A 16,644-nucleotide genomic window follows, 5' to 3' on the forward strand; every position below is an offset into this window, starting at 1 on the left:
CAGCAGCAGATCTCCCAGCACAGCTCTCAAGCTCTGCTAAGAGACAGACTGCCTCCTCAAGGTCCCTAGCCCCCATACCTCCTGACTGGGAGACACCTCCAGCAGAGGTTGACAGACACCTCATACAGGAGAGCTCCAGTTGGCATCTGGCAGGTGCCCCTCTGGAACAAAGTTTCCAGAGGTAGGAACAGGCAGCAATCATTGCTGTTCTGCAGCCTCTGCTGATGACATCCAGGCAAACAGGGTCTGGAGTGGACCTCCAGCAAACTCCAGCAGACCTGCAGCAGAGGGGCCTATTAGAAGGAAAACTAACAAACAGAAAGGAATAGCATCAACGTCAACAAAAAGGACCTCCACACATAAAACCCCATCTGAAGGTCACCAGCATCAAAAACCAAAGGTAGATAAATCCACGAAGATGAGAAAAAACCAGTGCAAAAAGACTGAAAATTCCAAAATCCAGAATCCCTCTTCTCCTCCAAAGGATCATAACTCCTCACCAGCAAGGAAAGAAAATTGGATGGAGAATGAGTTTGACGAATTGACAGAAGTAGGCTTCAGAATGTGAGTAATAACAAACTCCTCTAAGCCAAAGTAGCATATTCTAACCCAATCCAAGCAGGCTAAGAACCTTAAAAAAAAAAGTTAGAGGAATTGCTAACTAGAATAGCCAGTTTAGAAGAAGAACATAGATGACCTGATGGAGATGAAAAACACAGCATGAGAGCTTTGTGAAGCATACACAAATATCAACAGCTGAATCGACCAAGTGAAGAAAGGACATCAGAAATTGAAGATCAACTTAACAAAATCAAGCATGAAGACAAGATTAGAGAAAAAAGAATGAAAAGGAATGAACAAAGCCTCCAAGAAATATGGGACGACGTGAAAAGACCAAACCTACGTTTGACTGGTGTACCTGAAAGTAATGGGGAGAATGGAACCAAGTTGGAAAAAACACTCTTCAGGTTATTATCCAGGAGAACTTCCCCAACCTAGCAAGATAGGCCAACATTAAAATTCAGGAAATTCAGAGAACACCACAAAGATACTCCTGGAGAAGAGCAACCCCAAGACACATAATTGTCATATTCACCAAGGTTGAAATGAAGGAGAAAATGTTAAGAGCAACCAGAGAGAAAGGCCGCATTACCCAGAAAGGGAAGCCCATCAGACTAACAGTGGATCTCTGCAGAAACTCTATGAGCCATAAGAGAGTAAGGGCCAATATTTAACATTCTTAAAGAAAAGAATTTTCAACCCAGAATTTCATATCCAGCCAAACTAAGCTTCATAAGCAAAGGAGAAATAAAATCCTTTACAGACAAGCAATTGCTGAGAGATTTTTGTCATCACTGGGCCTGCCTTACAAGAGCTCCCGAAGGAAGCACTAAATATGGAAAGGAAAAATCAGTACCTGCCACTGCAAAAACATACCAAATTATACAGACCATAGACACTATGAAGAAACTGCATCATCTAACAGGCAAAATAACCAGCTAGCACCATAATGACGGGATCAAATTCATACATAACAATATTAACCTTAAATGTAAATGGGCTACACGCCCCAATTAAAAGACACAGACTGGCAAATTGGATAAAGAATCAAGACCCATTGGTGTTCTGTATTTAGGAGACCCATCTTATGTGCAGACAGACATAGGCTCAAAACAAAGGGATGGAGGGATATTTACCAAGAAATGGGAAGAAAAAAAAAGCAGGGATTGCAATCCAAGTCTCTGATAAAACAGTTTCAACCAACAAAGGTCAAAAAAGACAAGGATATAACATAGTGGTAAAAAGCCCTTAGAGAAATACAAAGAGACTTAGACTCCCACACAATAATAGTGGGAGACTTTAACACCCACTATCAATATTAGACAGGAATTTAACAAGGACAGAAATTAACAAGGATATTCAGGACTTGAACTCAGCTCAGGACCAAGCAGATGTAATAGACATTTACAGAACTCTCCACCACAAATCAACAGAAAATACATTCTTCTCAGCATCACATCACACTTATTGTAAAATTGACCATATAATTGGAAGCAAAACACTCCTCAGCAAATGCAAAAGAACAGAAATCATAACAAACAGTCTCTCAGACTACAGTGCAATCAAATTAGAACTCAGGATTAAGAAACTCACTAAAAATCACACAACTATATGGAAACTGAAAAACGTGCTCCTGAATGAGTACTGGATAAATAACGAAATTAAGGCAGAAATAACTAAGTTCTTTGAAACCCATGAGAACAAAAACACAATGTACCAGAATCTCTGGGACACAGCTAAAGCAGTGTTTAGAGGGAAATTTATAGCACTAACTTCCCACAGGAGAGTGCAGGAAAGATCTAAAATCAACACCCTAACATCACTTAAAATAACCAGAGAAACAAGAGCAAACAAATTCAAAAGCTAGCAGAAGACAAGAAACAACTAAGATCAGAGTAGAACTGAAGGAGATAGAGACATGAAAACCCCTTCAAAAAATCAATGAATTCAGGAGCTTATTTTTTGAAAAGATTAACAAAATAGACAGCTAGCCAGACTAATAAACAAGAAAGGAGAGAAAAATCAAATAAACACAATAAAAAATGATAAAGGAGAGAAAACCACTAATCTCACAGAAGTACAAACTAACATCGGAAAATACTATAAACATCTCTGTACAAATAAACTAGCAAATCTAGAAGAAGTGAATAAATTCCTAGAAACATACACCCTCCCAAGATTAACCAGGAAGAAGTCAAATCCCTGAATAGGCCAATAACAAGTTCTGAAATTGAGGCAGTAATTAAGAGCCCACCAACCAAAAAAAGCCCAGGACCAGATGGATTCACAGCCAAATTCTACCAGAGGTACAAAGAGGAGCTGGTACCATTCCTTCTGAAACTATTCCAAACAATGGGAAAAGAGGGAATCCTCCCTAACTCATTTTATGAGGCCAGCATCATCCGGATACAAAAACTGGCAGAGACACAATGAAAAAAGAAAATTTTAGACCAATATCCCAGGGGAACATACATCGATGTGATCATCCTCAATAAAATAATGGAAAACCAAATCTAGCAGCACATCAAAAAGCTTATCCAACACAATCAAGTTGGCTTCATCCCTGGGATGCAAGGCTGGTTCAACATATGCAAATCAGTAAACATAATCCATCACATAAAGAGAACCAATGGCAAAAACCACATGATTATCTCAGTAGATGCATAAAAGGCCTTCAATAAAATTCAACACCCCTTCATGATAAAAACTCTCGATAAACTAGGTATTGATGGAACATATCTTAAAATAATAAGAGCTATTTATGACAAACCCACAGCCAATATCATAACAAATGGGCAACAGCTGGACGCTTTTTCTTTGAAAACCAGCACAAGACAAGAATGCCCTCTCTCACCACTCCTATTCAACATAGTATTGGAAGATCTGGCCAGGCAATCAGACAAGAGAAAGAAATAAAGTGTTTTCAAATAGGAAGAGAGGAAGTCAAATTGTCCCTGTTTGCAGATGACATGATTGTATACTTAGAAACCCTTGTTGTCTCAGTGCAAAATCTCCTTAAGCTGATAAGCAACTTCAGCAAAGTCTCAGGATATAAAATCAATCTGCAAAAATCACAAGCATTCCTATACACCAATAATAGACACTCAGAGAGCCATATCATGAGTGAACTCCTATTCACAATTGCTACAAAGATTATAAAATACCTAGGAATACAACTTACAAGGGATGTGAAAGACCACTTCAAGGACCACTACAAACCACTGCTCAGTGAAGTAAAAGATGACACAAACAAATGGAAAAACATTCCATGCTCATGGAGAGGAGGAATCAATATCATAAAAATGGCCATACTGCCCAAAGTTATTTAAAGATTCAATGCTATCCCCATCAAGCTACCACTGACTTTCTTCACAGAATTAGTAAAAAACTACTTTAAATTTCATATGGAGCCAAAAAAGAGTTTGTATAGCCAAGACAATCCTAAGCAAAAAGAACAAAGCTGGAGGCATCATGCTACCTGACTTAAAACTATACTACAAGGATACAGTAACCAAAACAGCATGGTACTGGTACCAAAACAGATATATAGACCAATGAAAGAGAACAGAGGCCTCAGAAATAATGCCACATATCTACAACTATCTGATCTTTGACAAACCCAAGAAAAACAAGCAATGGGGAAAGGATTCCCTACTTAATAAATGTTGTTGGGAAAACTGGCTAGCCATATGCAGAAAATTGAAACTGGATCCCTTCCTTACGACTTATATAAAAAATTAAGTCAAGATGGATTAACGACTTAAATGTAAGACCTGAAACCATAAAAACCCTAGAAGAAAACCCAGGTAATACAATTCAGGACATAGGCATGGGCAAATACTTCACAAATGAAACATCAAAAGCAATGGCAACAAAAGCCAAAATTGACACGTGTGATCTAATTAAATTAATAGCTCCTGCACAACAAAAGAAACTATCATCAGAGTGAACAGGAAACCTACAGAATGGGAGAAAATTTTTGTAATCTATTCATGTGACAAAGGACTAATATCCAGAATCTACAAGGAACACAAACAAATTTACAAGAAAAAAACAACTCCATCAAAAAGTGGACAAAGGATATGAACAGACACTTCTTAAAAGAAGACATTTATGCAGCCAACAAACATACGACAAAAATGCTCATCACTGGTCATTAGAGAAATGCAAATCAAAACCACAATGAGATACCACCTTATGCCATTTAGAATGGTGAACATTAAAATGTCCGGAAACAACAGATGCTGGAGAGGATGCAGAGATAATAGGAACGCTTTTACACTGTTGGTGGTAGTGTAAATTAGTTCAATCATTGTGGAAGACAGTGTGGCGATTCCTCAAGGATCTAAAACCAGAAATACCATTTGACACAGCAATCCCATTACGGGGTATATATCCAAAGGATTATAAATCATTCTGCTATAAGATCCATGCACATGTATGTTTATTGCAGCACTATTCACAATAGCAAAGACTTGGAACCAACCAAAATGCCCATCAATGATAGACTGGATAAAGAAAATGGGACACATATACACCATGGAATACTATGCAGCCATCAAAAAGGATGAGTTCATGTGCTTTATAGGGACATGGATGAAACAGGAAACCATCATTCTCAGCAATCTAACACAGGAACAGAAAACCAAACACTGCGTGTTCTCACTCATAGTGGGAGATGGACAAGGAGACCATATGGACACAGAGGGGAAACATCACACACCGGGCCCTGTCTGGGGGTGGGGTACTGGGGGAGGGATTACATTAGGAGAAATACTTAATGTAGATGATGGGTTGATGGATGCAGCAAACCACCATGGCACGTGTATTCCTATGTAACAAATCTGCGGGTTCTGCACATGTATTCCAGAACTTAAGATATAATTTAAAAAATGAAAATAAAAAATTGAAATTAAGAAACTAATGGAAAGACTCGAGATTTGAAAAAAATTGGTTAAAGTCTAATACAGTGCAAATTATAGTCATCATTAATCCAAGCATGTTATTCATTGTTGAAAACAATAAGCTCTATAATTTGTCCTTTAAAATTTCATATATACAGACGTACAATGGAGGTTTTATGTGTTCGTTTCCAGATCTTTGCAATATAGCAAATATTAGAGTAAAGTGAATCACACAAATTTTTTGGTCTCCCAGTGCATATAGAAGTTGTATTTATGTTATATTTTAGTATAAGTGAGGAATAGAATTTTGTCTAAAAAAAGTATATACCTTCATTTAAAAATACTTTCTTGATAAATAAAAAATGGCAATGATCATCTGAGCCTTTAACTAGTCATAAACTTTTTTTTCTAGTAGAGGGATTTGCCTTTCTGTTGATGACTGCTGATTTGCCAGAATGATGGTTACTGAAGGTTGACAATTTCTTGAAACAAGAAACAATGAAGTTGGCCACATTGATTGACTCTTTCTTTCACAAAAGACTTCTCTGTAGAGCATGCAATGCTGTTTGGTAGCATTTTACCTACAGTAGTACTTCTTTTAATATTGAAGTCAATCCTCTTAAGGTCTGAGTCTGCACCAACTCAGTTTATATAAGATTCAAAATACTTTGTAGTTACTTCAATAGTGTTCACAGCATCTTCACTAGTACAGTCCATCTTAATGAACCATTTTCCTCATCTATAAGCAACTCCTCATCTCTACAAGTTTGATCATGAGGTTGCAACAATTCAATCACATCTTTAGGCTCCACTTCTAATTCTAGTTCTCTTGTATTTCTGCCATATCTGCAGTTACTTCCTCCACAGAAGTGTTGAATACCTCCAAGTCGTCCGTGAAAGTTGGAATCAACTTCTTCCAAATTCCTATTAATGTTGATATTTTGACCTCCTCCCATGAGTCACAGATGTTCTGATTGGCATCTAAAACAGCAAATCCTTTCCAGAAGATTTCCAGTTTACTTCTTTTGACCTCTCCTCCCATGAGTCATGAATGTTCTGATTGGCATCTAGAATAGTGAGTCCTTTTCAGAAGGTTTTCAATTAACTTTGTCCAGATCCATCAGAGGTAACACCATGTGTGGCAGCTATAACCTTGTCTTTCTTAAATAATCAGACATGGAAGTCAAAATTACTCTTTAATCCATGGACTGCGTAATTATTGTTGTGTTAACAGGTACTAAAACAATATTAATCTCTTTGTACATTTCAGTCATGGTTCTTAGGTAACTAGGTTCATTGTCAATTAGCAGTAATATTTTAAAAGGCATTTTTTTTTTCCTGAGCAGTAGTTCTCAGCAGGGTTGAGATATTCAGTAAACCCTGCTGTAAACACATGTACTGTCAACAAGGCCTTGTTGGTCCATTTATAAAGCACAAGCAGAGTAGATTTAGCATAATTCCTAATGGTTCTAGAATTTTTGAAATGATAAATAAACATTGGCTTCAACTTAAAGTCACCAGCTGTATTAGCCTTTAAAAAAAGGGTCAATCTATCCTTTGAAGCTTTGGAGCCAGACATTGGCTTCTCTAGCTAAGAACATCCCAGATGACATTTTCTTCCAATATAGGACTGTTTCATCTGCATTGAAAATCCGTTGTTTAAAGTAGCCATCTCCATCAATGATCTTAATTAGATATTCTGAGGAACTTGCAGCAACTTTCACATCAGCACTTGCTGCTTCACCTTGCACTTTTACGTTATGGAGACAGTTTCTTTCCTTAACCTAGTGAACCAACCTCTGCTAGTTTCCAACTTTTCTTCTGCAGATTTCTCACCTCCCTTAGCCTTCATAGAATTGAAGAAAGGTAGGGCCTTGCTCTAGAGTAGGCTTTGGATTAAGGAATGTTGTGACTTGTCTGATTTTCTATACAGAGCACTACAACTTTCTCCATATCAGCAATAAGGCTGTTTTGCTTTCTTATCATTGGTATGTTCACTGCACTAGTGCTTTTTATTTCCTTCAAGAACTTTTCCTTTGCATTCACTGCTTGGCTAACTGTTTGGCACAAGAAGTCGAGCTTTTGGCCTGTTTTGGATTTTGACATGCCTGCCTCTGTAAGCTTAATAGTTTCTAGTTTTTTATTTAAAGTGAAAGATGTGAGATTCTTCCTTTCCCTTGAACACTTAGAGGCCGTTGTAGGGTTACTAACTGCCCCAATTTCAACATTGTTGTTTTTCAGGGAGTAGATAGGTCTGAGCACAGGGAGAGAGATTGGGGAATGGGCGGTGAGTGGAACAGTCAGACACACAATATTTATTGATTAAGTTTGTCAACTTACATGAGTATGGCTGCGGGTAACATTATGATAGGAACATTAAAGATCATTGAGTACAGATCTTTATAACAGATGTAATAATAATGAAACATTTGAAATATTTCTACACCTACCGAAATGTGACATAGAGACATGAAGTGAGTACATGACATTTGAAAAATAGTCCCAATAGACTTGTCCACACAAGGTTACCACAAACCTTCATTTTTAAAAAGTGTGATATCTGTGAAGTGCAGTAAAGTGAAGCACAATAAAACTAGGTGTGCCTGTATACATACAATCACTCTACTGTTAAAGTACTTTAAAATTCAAACCTAAGAGCTTTTATCCATAAATGAATTATTTACAAGTAAAATAGCCAATATATCAGACTGTGATGTGTTTTTATATAAAACATGGTGAAAATTTTGTGTACATCAAAAATTAAATCTTTATTGGAACTGAAGAAAAGGGTGTATTTTAGTTTAAAGTCTAGAAATTTTTGTTTTGATACTTTTCAAATGACGAAGATGTCATCTACATAATCAAAATGACTCCTTTTTACATTCAAACAATTTGAAGGGATTTACTTCAAAATACCCTTAACAGGATCTGATCAAGAAATTGCTAATGCAATACCTTTCTTTAGTTGTCATTATAATAAAATGAACATCGCACAAAGAAGAGTTGGTCAGGACATGAGTAATAATGTAGTATTGACAGCCAAACTGCTCTATCTTTTGATGATTTCAATTTTCTGAGATTTAAGTAGAGAAGTGTAAGAATGCCAACACCCACTTTGCTGCTATTCATCTAATAGCTTCTTATCTAATGGAATATGCATTAATTCTTTTAACTGACTTAAACATTATCCACATTTTAGTATAATTATATGTCCGTAACTTATCCTGCAACTATGTGGGCAAAGTTAAGAAAAAGTCACTGTAGGTTTCTAGAAAATCCAGAAACCAGTTAGAAGTTTGATACATGAGCTGGAAAGTTCAATGGTAGAACTGAAGAAAATGAGGAGGAGGGAGGAACAGAGAGGAGGAGGAGTGACGTTGAGCAGGTGTGAGTGAGCGGAGGGGCAGTAGAAGGTATAAAGGAGCCATTAAAGAATAGCATATTAAAATTTTGAAAACAGAGTAAAATCTTATAATTGAATATGTCTTTCCTTCCAGTGTATATGGGTTCTGGGTCTATATTCATAGTATATCAATGTCCTAAGGTATAACTATTTTTGTTTTCTGACTCATTTGATAGTCAATGGTCATGTTTCTTCTCAGATACTGTGATTTGAAATTACAAACGCAAGAATCAGTTTTAGTTCAGAGAGACGCAGGAAGCCTTCATATTAGAAATCTATTGGCAGACAATTTTATACATATATATGTGTGTGTATATGTGTGTGTGTGTATATATATATATTCTCTTATTTCTCTCATACATAAAATATGTAGCCAAAAAAAAAGCTATGCCTTTACTAAAATAACCAGAGGCTATGAGCCCTGACCCCACTGTTCACTATAAACATTAACTCTATAAAGCTTATCTCTTATGTGTGATTCCCGTTTTACATATTATGTAAATATGGAATGTGGAGGAAATGTATTTTGGGATGTTTTCAAAACCATGTGGTCAATTAAAGAAGAAACCAGGGCTAGAACTCCGGATATCAAATCTTTTAATTATTAGTGTGGAGAGCTTTTTACTGACACTTGGAATTCCTTTGAATTGAGTTCTTTAAAAGTAGGAATTCTTGCAGGAGATGTTTATTTTTGGTCTTATCCAACAAATCAAAACATAACTTCAGGATTCAGTAATTTTGTTTTTTACTGACTTTTTGATTGAGAAGAAAAAATGATTTCTAAAGCTTGGATCTTAATAATACCTTTTATGGTTTAATGTGGTTTAAAATTATCATTCTATTAAAACTCTATACATGAAAAAAGCTGAATGAAAAGTGGAGAAAAATATTTATTTGAATCATCCAAAATATTCAGCTGCGAGCTTCATGAAGATGAGAATTTTAGAACTGTAATCAACAGAGTTGTGGGATTTTTTGAAGCCCCTTTTAGAAGCAGCCAGAGGGGAGCAAATGAGGGTAGCTGAGTAGGTGGGAGGGTGGTGTTCCGTGCATTCCTCAGTTCCAAAAGAGTAACTTTACTTTGATTTGCTTAATATGCTGAAGCTTCCCTGGTCTTATAGAGAAAAAGGAGCAAGGCCAAATAAATTTATAAAGAAGAAATGTTAGATATGCTTTTGCAAGTTTCTGCATATCTGAAATCGAACCAATACATCACATGGTATGTCCAGGAGTTATATAGGGTTGAGATTTTTCATGGGTTCTGATTTGCAGATGAGAAAGCAGTGGCGTTGAGGAATAAAGTGCCTTTCCCTATGCCTCATGAGGAGTCAGAGGCCCAGCTGCAAAGAATTTTCAAGGAAAGATATTTCTAGTTCAGTGCTCTATCCACAAGACACTACATCTTTTCTTTCACAGTTGTTTATATTTGGTTTAACAGCGGTTTTTATTAATGCCTTCCAAATGATTGAAATACAGTTTTTAAAACCTGAATTGTTACAACTGCATTGTTACCTTTGTCTTTATTAGTACAACAATCTTTTTTCTTGTTTACTCTGTTAAGTGCTAATGTAAATAACAGCTTTTATTTAGCATATTTTTGCTGACTGTTTTTACACGTTTTTGCTACCTCTCGCCTAACCATATTTGTCCCATTCTTTTGCAAATCTTCGAATTCTAAATTAAATGAAGCTAGATCTATTCTAAAAGGAATAGTACATCAGTGTTCTTGTTTTTCAATTCTAATTAAAGCCTTCAACTCCCCTGCACTTACACTTTCTCATATTCCATTGCTGCTGCACAAATGCGATTGCAGCTTACACAGGAGTAATTTTAATATAATTAAAATGATCTAATATTTCAATTGTTTGCTGAGAAACTAAGTGTATTCTCTCAGACACTCATCAGTTTAACTTCCAGATAATATCAAAGAAAAAATGTCATCTTTCTAATCTCATGGCTGATAAAGAGTAGTTTATTTTTATTCTTGGTGTAATCATTTAAACATTTTTTTTCTCCAGCACTTCCTGATTGCTTGCTTAAAATTACAATTCTGGTGTTAATAAGCTGTATAGTTCTAAGAAAAGCCACTTAATACCCTGAAGGCTTTTGTTTTCTCAAAGGAAGGCTATTAGATAACCACTCCTTTCCTCCCTTGTGGTATAAGGTTCATGGAGGAAGGAAGGGGGCTTCAGCCTCACCAACTCCCTCCACCTCCAATATACAGAGTGTGAGTCTCCATCCTTCTTCAAATTAGCATCGGAGTGTAGGTGTTTGTGTAGTTGATTTCCCTTACTCGGTGGTCCCAAAGAAGGAAATGTACAACTGAGACACGCAATTATTGCACCCTTCTGTTTTGGGCACAAACTTTAATGTCCATTTCTTGGGGTCAATGGCCACAAGAGGTGAAAAAGATCTTCATCTCCTCAATTTGATAACAAAGTCTTTAAGCAGCCTCAGTTCCAGTGTAACTCAAAGGTAGATGTGTCAGCTCCTGAACATACAACTATCTCATTTTCAGGAATAACATAAGTAAAAAATTACCGATTATTAACTGACATTTTCAGGAATAACATAAGTAAGAAGTTACCGATTATTTTCAGGAATAACTTAAGAAGTTACTGATTATTAACCAAAGTAACAGCATAAAGAGCAAAGATGAACCAAAGTGAAAATGCAAAGAGTGATTGTTTTCCTGTTTCATCAGAGACACATCACACAGGTACCACATTAGATGTGATTCTCAGCTCCCCTTCAGGGGCTGCTGTCCTGGATCACACACAGGATAGGTACTTAGTATCTTCCACCAGCTTGATGAACACCTAGGTCTTCTGGCATTGCACGGTTACCATTAAGGACAGCAGCCCATTCCTGGCCAACTTTTATTGGCATTCCTCCCCTTCAGCACTTGTTATTTATTCATTAACTCACGAGAACAGTTAAAAACAAGACAAACAGATGTTGTTGAGCTCATCAAACTCTATACTTTTTTTTCTGTCGAATCTCACCTAGCTTCAAATGGGAACAAGATGTTCTTTATGCTTTGGATGTTCTTGTACTGCTGATTTCTAATTCTTGGATTTCCCTAATTCAATGACATTGAAAATTATAAAATCCCTGATAAACTATGTCTAAGTGAGGGTAAGATCTTTATTTAATGAAGGAGAAGGGCTTTTAGAAATGAATACTGATTCTTTAACAGCAATCCAGATTTCTTCAGAAAAGAAAATAAAAATGGAAACATAAAATTATACAGCTGTTATGAATCAGAAATCTTCAGATTTCCCCCCATAAACCTCATTTTTCCATCAAAGCCTTAAGTGACACAGTCTAATCCTATGAGTATTATCAACCTTTAATTTTCTTTGCTACTAGTCTCTTATAGTCTTTGATGTAGCCATCCTGATCTTCCTATAATTCGTAGATTTGACAGCCAAAGGAAATATATTTACTCTAAAGCATTAAAATTTTATAGGAAACACCCTATGGTGCTCTTTCTTAATTTAGTAGCGTCATAGAAAATCAAATCCCATATAAATAATTTAAGGAATAATAGGAATGATTAGGAAAATTCTTAAGAATGTATAATATAACAATCATTTATTATATACCAAATATGTGCAGATTCTGTAGTAGATTCATACATTCAACAAATATGTATAGAAAATACACTATGTGTCAGGCATTGTTCTAAACTCTTGGGATGTAACAATGAACAAAACAGGCAAAATTCTGTACAAGCACAGTGTTGTAGTTAGCTTCTAAAATGGCCCATAATGATCTTCACTCCCTAGTATTCACCGCCTTGTATAACGTCTTTCCCTTGCGTGTAGGCTAAACCTAGTGACTTATTTCTAATAAATAGAATATAGTATAAGCGTCAGTTCAGAGAATAGGTTACAAACATAATGCAACTTTCTGTTTTGGAAATTCTCACTTTGTCTCACTTTCCTCTAAGGAAAGCCAACAGCTGTGTTTTGAGTTTATGGAGAGCCATATGTGGCAAGGAACTGAGGGTGGCCTCCAGGCAACAGACTTCAAGTAACTGAGGCTGTCAGTCCAGCAACCCACAATAACTGAATCCTGCCAACAATCACAGGAACAAACTTAGAAGTATACTCTTTCCCAGACAAACCTTCAGATGAGACAACAGTCCCAGCCATGAACTTGAAAACAATCTCATGAGGGACTTTGAGTCATAGGTATGTAGCAAAGCTATGCCAGGAATCCTGCCTGCCCCACAGAAAATGTAAAAAAATAATTTTTTGAAGTTTGGAAATAATTTGATATAATATAAAACAATAGATAATTAATACACATAGAGAAAACTTAAGCAGGGAAAGGAGTTAGCTAGTGAGGGAAGAATGAAGTGAGAAACAGATGGTAATTTATGCAGCACCATCAGAGAAGGTCTCAATCAGATTTTAACATTTAAGCAAAACTTCGGAGGAACTGACAGAGTAAGCTATCCATGGGAGGAAGTTTCCAGAGAAAGGAAGAATAGGTGCAAAGGCACTGAGGTAGGAGTAATTCTACATGTTTAGAGAAGGCAAGATGGTAGCATGGCTTAAAAGGAATTAGTAAGAAAGAGAACTAGCAGGAAATGAGATAATAGACATAATAAGCCGTGTGTGTGTGTGTGTGTGTGTGTGTGTGTGTGTGTGTCCTGGGGAAAGCAGAAAAAGTAGGTAGAAATTTCAGTGACAGTGGTTCACCGTAAATATTTTGTATTTTTTTTTATAAAAGCAAGATGAGAAACCTTTTTATGATTTCAAGTACTACACCATATGAGGAAGCCAATCAGAGGCCTAGTTAGGCGATAATAATACATATCAAATATATTTAATTTACTCCTTAGAGCAGCTGTAAGAAACAATTATCACTAACTCTATGTGTAAGAAAACAATTCAGAATAGTAAAGTTATTTGCCCAAGGCCATGCAACTAATTTAAGAGATAATCAAAATTTAAATTGATCGTCTTCTGTCTCCAAATTGAAGCCTTTATTTTAGATTAATATTGATCATTATCTCCCAATATATAAAATACTAAAAGATATACAAGCTAGGAAATAAAGCCAGAAAAGTCAAGTAAGAAATAGGGTGACATAGATGGTGGGGGAATTATCTAATTATCCCATACAAGAGAAGTAGCCAGAGAATACTTCTATGACCTATTTTAAAGCAAGAAATATTATATATGAAGAGCACCACCTATGAGGTAACTTATCTAAAAATCATTGAAGTCAATAGAGGAGACAGAAACACCCTCGATTTTCTGAACTCTCAATGTCTTATTAAACCACCAGAGAACACTTTTTCATGTTCACCTTTATAAAGTACTTTGCTGATGAAAAGTGCTATTATTACCTTAGAGCTTTTAAAAAAAATTAAGACAAAAACATTTCTAAAACAATTATAATTGATTATGTCATCCTTTTACTTTAAGCTACTGAAGTTCACCGAATTATAGTACAACTAATAAATGAAGATAGCACTTCATTAAAGACTTTAGACATTTTCTGAAATGAATTAAAATTAACAAAGCATCTAAGGATGAAGTGCAAATCTTCTGTAAGTCTTTTCTACAAAAGTGTTCAAAAGCCCAAGTGATTAATATAGCAGATTAGTATGAATTTAAAACAATAGAGGAGTAAGATTTGAAATCAAGTAAATGGAATTTTCACTTTTTAAATTTCTAGACACTCTTGACTGACTCTGAAAAAAATATTGTTATTAGCTGGATGGATATCTTTTTTTTTAAGATAAAACCTCTGGTCAAGTAACACTTGAATTGTGTATAGCTCTTGACATACTTTGCTTCTAATTCTTGCAAACAATGCCAAAAATATCATTAGTCCCATTTTGACAAACAAGGAAACTGAGGATCAGAAAAATTATCACACAATAATAAATGGGAAGGTCAGGATTTCTATCCTGATTACTTAACCTCCAAAGTCTATACATTTCAATTAGAGAGCAAGAATTCTGGGTCACTTTCTATTTATTTTTCTGTTTTATGTTTGTTTCATATGTGTGTGTGTGTGTATGTGACAGAGAGAGAGAGAGAGAGATTTCAAAATATTTGAATCTTACATAATTCATTGTTTACACCTCCTTTTTCTCAGGTATAACACACAAAAGGGTAATCAAAAGATGCTGCCTGAAGCTATAAATCTGGATCATTCATTTTAACCTATCATGAAGTTTTGTTGGTTGAAAAAAACCTGTTCGAAGAATTCTTCCAGAAAGTCACCGTCCTGTGAGCAAATAGCTTCAAGGCACCAGCAAATTTCATAACTTCAAATTTTAGCTTGAATCTTAATTGACAGTGATTTCCTAGTCTTTTCTGAAAATGTTTATCATTTATGAATATTCTGTATTATCACTGCAAGGATTCAACTGACTGTGTTGTTATTATTATTATTATTATTATTGAATCAACACAAGGCTGAACAACCAAGAAATAGTGACCCACTGCTTAGCCCTGATCCTTTCCATATGCTACTTTCTCTTCAGAGACCTCTTTGCATCTCCAAAATGACACTCACTCTAGTCGTAGGCAGTCTTCTTAGCTACATGGCTGTCCTCTGAGATAGGTTGACTGAATAAACAGTAAACTCCCTGAGTTTTCTTAATTTCAAATGTTTAAGTACTTTATTTTATTAGTTTACTTTTTAACTTTTAAGGTCAGGGGTGCATGCGCAGGTTTGTAATATAGGTAAACTTGTGTCATGGGGATTTGTTTTACGGATTATTTAATCACCGAGGTATTATTCCTAGTACCCACCAGTTATTTTGCCTGATCCTCTCCCTCCTCTTACCCTCCAATCTCCAATAGGCCCCCGTGTGTGTGATTCCACATTATGTGTTCACGTGTTCTCAACATTTGGCTCCCACTTATAAATGAGAACATGCAGTATTTGATTTTCTGTTCTTGCATTCATTTGCTAAAGATAATGGTCTCTAGCTCCATTCGTGTCCCTGAATTTTCATTTTTGTTTTATTTATAGGTCTCAGGGGTGGTGACCAGCATATTGTAGAGGCTCAAAAACTGTTTGCTGAATGACTACATGGAATAATAATTTAATGTAAATAAAATACATATTTGCTAGGAATCAAGGCTCTGTTTTCTTTATAAAATTTGTTCCAAAATTACTCATCTCAATCTGCCACCATGAGGAAAAATACTAGAACAAAGGCACCTTCTCCTATCCCAAGACATCAGCTCTCTACTTGAAGGTATTTAATAAATTTAAGAAGACTTTTATGTGTCTGATGTTATAATATCAACTTGTATCAATGCTAAAATCCCTTTTACAATGCCTTGTATCAGTATGTCTGAAAACAATATCTATATGTATATTTAATTTTTGTTCATGGAGGCAATTTGTTAAAATAATTCCTAAAATTATTAAAGTTTAAGAAGTGAAATAGTTTGAGATTATTCTGACAACTAGTGTAAGATTACCAAAATTCCCTTGAATATATAATAAAATAAAAAGCATACTAACTTTTGTAGATTTGATATGCTTTAAAATATATGTTTCAGAGTCTCTCTCTTTTCTCTCACTCTCTCCATATATGCATATATTTTCTCCCAAAGTTTCTCACTACCCACCCTTTATAATTTAATTATCCTGAGTGTCTCCTGGTTAAGAATAATGTCCCAACAAAGAATATAAGAACCTTTGTTATTCAGTCAGAAGGTTTGCTAGCTTACTCCCTACTCCATTTAATGCCACAGAGCTGATGTAAAATTAATGTCAAAAGAGACAAGA

The 16,644-nt window shown here is 35.7% G+C and overlaps 1 long non-coding RNA gene across 1 annotated transcript in view; it reads left to right on the forward strand.

Annotated features, from left to right (window-relative positions):
* The window catches only part of LOC140710027 (uncharacterized), a 147,049-nt gene extending 133,926 nt beyond the window's left edge, over positions 1-13,123 (forward strand). Inside the window, exon 4 of the long non-coding RNA XR_012090901.1 lies at positions 12,824-13,123. This is a non-coding gene — a long non-coding RNA (uncharacterized lncRNA). The remainder of the gene's footprint in view (positions 1-12,823) is intronic.
* Positions 13,124-16,644: the final 3,521 nt, after the last annotated feature.

The sequence above is a fragment of the Chlorocebus sabaeus genome, chromosome 24 (assembly GCF_047675955.1).
Source record: "Chlorocebus sabaeus isolate Y175 chromosome 24, mChlSab1.0.hap1, whole genome shotgun sequence".
NCBI classification, from domain to species: domain Eukaryota; kingdom Metazoa; phylum Chordata; class Mammalia; order Primates; family Cercopithecidae; genus Chlorocebus; species Chlorocebus sabaeus.